This window comes from Sorghum bicolor, chromosome 3, assembly GCF_000003195.3.
Source record: "Sorghum bicolor cultivar BTx623 chromosome 3, Sorghum_bicolor_NCBIv3, whole genome shotgun sequence".
In the NCBI taxonomy this organism is placed as follows: domain Eukaryota; kingdom Viridiplantae; phylum Streptophyta; class Magnoliopsida; order Poales; family Poaceae; genus Sorghum; species Sorghum bicolor.
This window is the reverse complement of record NC_012872.2, coordinates 37372832-37378253: the sequence shown is the minus strand read 5'-3', so window position 1 is coordinate 37378253 and position 5422 is coordinate 37372832.

Here is a 5422-nt window from a genome sequence, read left to right as displayed (position 1 = left end):
AGGGGCTAGCGAGCATTGCGGAGCCAAGGAGTTCACGATGCGCCAGATTCGCAGCACCGGAAGGCAGGGAGACGCGCGGACCACTCGTGCGGCGGCCGGAGCTCTCGCCGGAGAAGAAAGCGAGGGCGAGCGGGGCTCACTGTGTCTCGCCGAGCGGTCAGATGAGCGTTTCGCATCGGTGGAGCGAGGCAGCAGCTCGGGGAAGAAATAATCGAAGAACGGCGCTCGCATGGGGGAGGATCAGCCGAGAAGGAGCTCGGGCTCCAATGGCGACGGCGGCGCTCTGCGCGTGCGGGGCGAGGGCGAGAGAGCGAGAGAGAGGGAGCTGAGGGGCGCAAATGGGAGCGGGGGCAGAGGCGAGCGCGACCAGGGGCTCCTGGTGGCCGAGCAGGGCGTCTCCACGCTGCCGCATGCCCGCCACGCGGCGGCCGAGTCCTGCCGGCGCGCCACGGCGTCGCGGCGAGGCCGTCCGCGCGCGGACGCGGGCGCGAGCGCGGGGAAGGGGGAGGGCAGAGCGCGGGCGGGCCGAGCCGGCTTCGGTCAGTGGGCCAGAAGCGAGGCCGCGGCCTGCTAGCGCCCCCTTTTCTCTTTTCCATTTTTTTAAAAAAATTCTTTTCTTAAATCCTCTTCCAAAAGCATTTTGACCATTTTCAAATCATTTTCACCATTTTCACCCAAAAGCAAAGTGGTGCCAAACTAAAAGCTCTACAACTTTGCTTTAATAGGTAAGACCAAATTCTAAATAGAATTTGAATTACAAATTAAAACTTAGTTCTAGGTTTTTAAATAAAGTTATTTTGGATATTTTGTATAAATTCCATTTCTCAATTTCCATAGCTCCAAAAATTGCACAAAAATGTTCTAAATTCTTCTTACTCATAAAGCAACCTAATTTGAATATTTCACAATTTTAGAAACAAGCATCACATTTTTAACATAATTAAAGCACATGAAATGATGCACATAAAACCATATTCTCAGAAGAATGACATGCTCATGATGCTTATGATTGATGAGAGTGCTTATGCATGACTTTGATGAGACTAAGTGCATGCTTAACACCTAGGGTGTTACAGCCCTCCCCCCTTAGGGAAATCTCGTCCCGAGATTTTGGGTTACTAACCATTTCTTATGAAATTTTGGATAAACTGTTTTTAAGTAATCCTCTGTTTCCCAGGTGGCATCCCTATCGTCATGATGACTCCACACCACTTTATAAGTTCTGACAACTTTGTTTCGTGTTACTCGCTCCTTGGTATCCACAATCCCCACTGGCTGCTCCTTATACTCTAGGTCTGCTTTTATCTTGATCCCTCGAGGTTCAATTCTTTGTTCAGGTACCTTCAGACATTTCCGCAGTTGCGACACATGGAAGACCGGAAAGATCGAGCTCATCTCTTCAGGTAACTGAATCTTATAGGCCACTGGGCCTTTCCTTTCTAGCACTTGGTAGGGTCCCACATACCTGGGTGCAAGCTTGCTTCGAACTCGGAAACGTTGAACTTTCTTCATTGGCGTAACCTTGAGATACACATAATCACCTACACTGAATTCAAGTGGTCTTCTTCTCTTATCAGCGTAACTCTTTTGTCGCGATTGTGCTGCTTGCATATGCTGCTGTATGATCTGCACCTTTTTCTCGGCTTCATTCACAAAGTCGATACCATAGTATCTTCTTTCACCAGGTTCCACCCAGTTTAACGGAGTTCGACATCTCCGTCCATATAAAGCTTCGAACGGGGCCATCTTGATGCTCTCTTGATAACTATTATTGTATGAGAACTCAACCAAAGGTAACCATGATTCCCACGATTCCTTGGATGATAGCACACAGGCCCTCAGCATATCTTCTAACACTTGGTTTAGCCTCTCCGCTTGGCCTGAAGTCTGGGGATGATACGCCGTGCTTCTTATCAGACTGGTCCCCAAACTCTTATGCATGCGCTCCCAGAAGTGAGCGGTGAACTGCGGTCCTCTATCTGATATGATGGTCTTGGGAATACCATGCAACTTGACAATCTCAGCCATATATATATCGGCATACTCAGGAGGTCGGTAACGAGTCTTCACAGGAATGAAATGGGCCGATTTGGTCAATCAATCTATGATTACCCAAATCGAGTCATTCCCCTTCCTGGTTGTCGGTAAACCCGTGATAAAGTCCATACTGACCTCTTCCCATTTCCACTCCGGAACTGATAACGGTTGTAACAGACCTGCAGGCTTCATATGGATGGCCTTAACTCTGCAACACGTGTCACAACGGGCCACATAAGCGGCTATTTCTTTCTTCATCTTGGTCCACCAAAAGTGGGGTCTTAGATCTTGATACATTTTGCTGCTGCCTGGATGAATAGAAAGCTTAGAGAGATGGGCTTCATCCATGATGCGATTCTTCAACTCCCGATCCTTCGGGACCACTAACCGCTGTTGAAACCACAGTACCCCCTTCTCATCAACCCGAAACTGAGTCTTTGGGTCATCTTTGATCTTCTCTTTGATGTGGAAAATACCCTTGTCTGTTTTCTGACCTTCAATGACTTGACTCTCTAGTGAACAACTGAGTTGTATATGGCATAAGACCTCAGGATGCATAAGATTGAACCCATCTTCAAACAACGGTTGAACCACTTGATAGTGCGGTTTGCGACTCAAAGCATCCGCTACCACATTAGCCTTGCCTGGATGATAATGAACCTCCAGATCGTAGTCCTTGATCAACTCTAACCACCGTCGTTGCCTCATATTCAGCTCGGACTGAGTGAAGATGTACTTCAAACTCTTGTGATCGGTGTAAATGTGACACTTATTTCCTAGCAGATAATGTCTCCAGATCTTCAAGGCATGCACCACTGCTGCTAACTCAAGGTCGTGCGTTGGATAGTTGACTTCGTGCTTTCTCAACTGTCGGGAAGCATAAGCTATCACCCTGCTATCTTGCATCAACACACACCCCAGGCCACTCTTCGATGCGTCACAAAACACATCAAAAGGCTTCTCTATATTAGGTTGTGCCAGAACGGGAGCAGTGGTTAGCAATTTTCGCAAGGTGTGGAAGGCTAACTCACACCCTTCCGTCCAGACAAACTTATGGTCCTTTTGTAGCAAACTTGTCATTGGCTTAGCAATCTTGGAGAAGTCAGGTATGAAACGACGATAATACCCGGCCAGACCAAGAAAACTTCTAACTTCCGAGACAGAGGTTGGTGCCTTCCAGTCCATGACTTCCTGCACTTTTGATGGATCCACAGCAATTCCTTCTTCAGACAGAATGTGCCCTAGGAAAGGAACTTTCTTTAACCAGAACTCACACTTGCTGAACTTGGCATATAGCTGATGCTCTCGTAACCGTGTCAGCACGATTCTCAGATGCTCGGTGTGATCTTGCTCATTTTCTGAATACACCAGGATATCATCGATAAACACTACAACAAACTTATCCAATTCCGACATAAAGACTGAATTCATCAGATACATAAAGTATGCAGGAGCATTTGTCAACCCAAAGGACATGACAAGATACTCGTACAACCCATACCTGGTGGAAAAAGCAGTCTTCGGGATATCTTGCGGACGAATCTTGATTTGGTGATACCCAGATCTCAAATCTATCTTAGAAAACACTCTTGCCTTGGATAACTGATCAAACAGGATATCAATCCTTGGCAAGGGATACTTATTTTTGATTGTCACTGCATTGAGTGGACGATAGTCCACGCACATGCGCAACGACTGATCCTTCTTTTTCACAAACAACGCTGGACAACCCCATTCCGACGAGCTTGGCCGGATGAACCCTTTTTCTAGTAACTCCTTCAGTTGCTTCTTCAGCTCTGCGAGTTCGTTTGGTGGCATCCGGTACAGCCTTCTAGATATTGGCGCTGTACCTGGTATCAACTCGATTGCAAACTCTATTTCCCTATCTGGGGGAAGTCCTGGTAACTCCTCGGGAAACACATCAGGGAACTCACAGACTACTGGAATCTGTGGTAAAGGGACCACGTGCGTAGCACAGGAGATGCTAGCAAGGTCAAGACGACGGGGCAGAGGTACTTGAAAAGAGTCACTGTCCTGCGGTTCTCTGAGAGATAACATTCTCTTTCTAGTATCTATGACAGCATTCCATTCTCTCATCCAGTTCATGCCCATGATAACATCCAAAACTAACCCAGGCATGACCACTAGATTTACCCGAAAAACTCGGCCACTTATGTCCAGGGTTGCCCCTCGGACCACTCTATTGGTCAACACATCTGCCCCTGCTGAGCTGATGCGGTAGCCATAGCCCAGATCTGTAACTGGTTGATTATGCTTTTGTGCAAATGCTTGGCTCATGAAGGAATGCGATGATCCAGAATCAAACAAAACAACTGCAAGATGTTGGTTGATAGAAAACATACCAGCTGTTACCGGTTCTCCTTCCGGGATTTCCTCAATCGAGGTATGATGCACACGAGCTGGATAGGTTGGCTGCTGCCTTTTGGGGTAGGGACATTCCTTAGCAAAGTGCCCCATCTTGTGGCAGTTATAGCACGGACCCTTGGGCGCATTGTTGGCGGCAGGTGCTGCGGCTTGAATTGCCTTTGGCTTGGCAGGAGCTATCGCCACCTTGTACGGCTTCTGCTGGGTTGGATGCCCGGTGTTCCTTCTCTGCGGTGGTCGGAACCTAGCACCCGGGGCAGGAGGACGATACTGCTGTCGCCCTGCCACTGGTGCCCTGGACTGGGATGATCCTGCTTCAAAAGCCCTTTTACGTGACTTGGATGCACTGTAGTTGTTGTTATTGTTCTCTTGGGTCAGACAGTCACGGATATAGGCATTGAAAGTAGCCCTGGCCCCTGTACCCATGGTCTTCAGCATCTTTGGATTCAAGCCTCTCTGGAAACTAGCAATCTTCTTAGCCTCCGTGTTCACAAACTCAGGGGCATAGCGAGCGAGATTGTTGAAAGCGTGTAGATACTCCTTCACAGACTTTGTCCCTTGGGACAGCCTCATGAACTCCCCAACCTTCATTTCAACCACACCAGGAGGAATGTAATTTCCCCGGAAAGCGGTGGTGAAGCGGTTCTAGGTGATTGGTGTCCCTTCTGGGTAGGTGGTACGGTGATGGGACCACCAAATCCCAGCAGGTCCTTGCAACTGATGTGCCGCATACTCAGCCTTGAGTTCTTCTGTCATTCGGAGAAGACGAAACTTCTGCTCCATGGTGTTGATCCACTCATCTGCTTCGAGCGGTTCCAAGGCCTCCTTAAAGATTGGTGGCTTGGTATCCATGAAGTCCTTGAACGAACTGTACTGGTTGACCTCCCGGCCACCCTGATTATCCCCACGACGGGTGTTGTCAGCTATGTTGCGCAAAGCTTCTTCCATGTTGCGCTGCATCTGTTCCATGTTGCGTTGGCTCCCCAGAAACTGCGCGAAA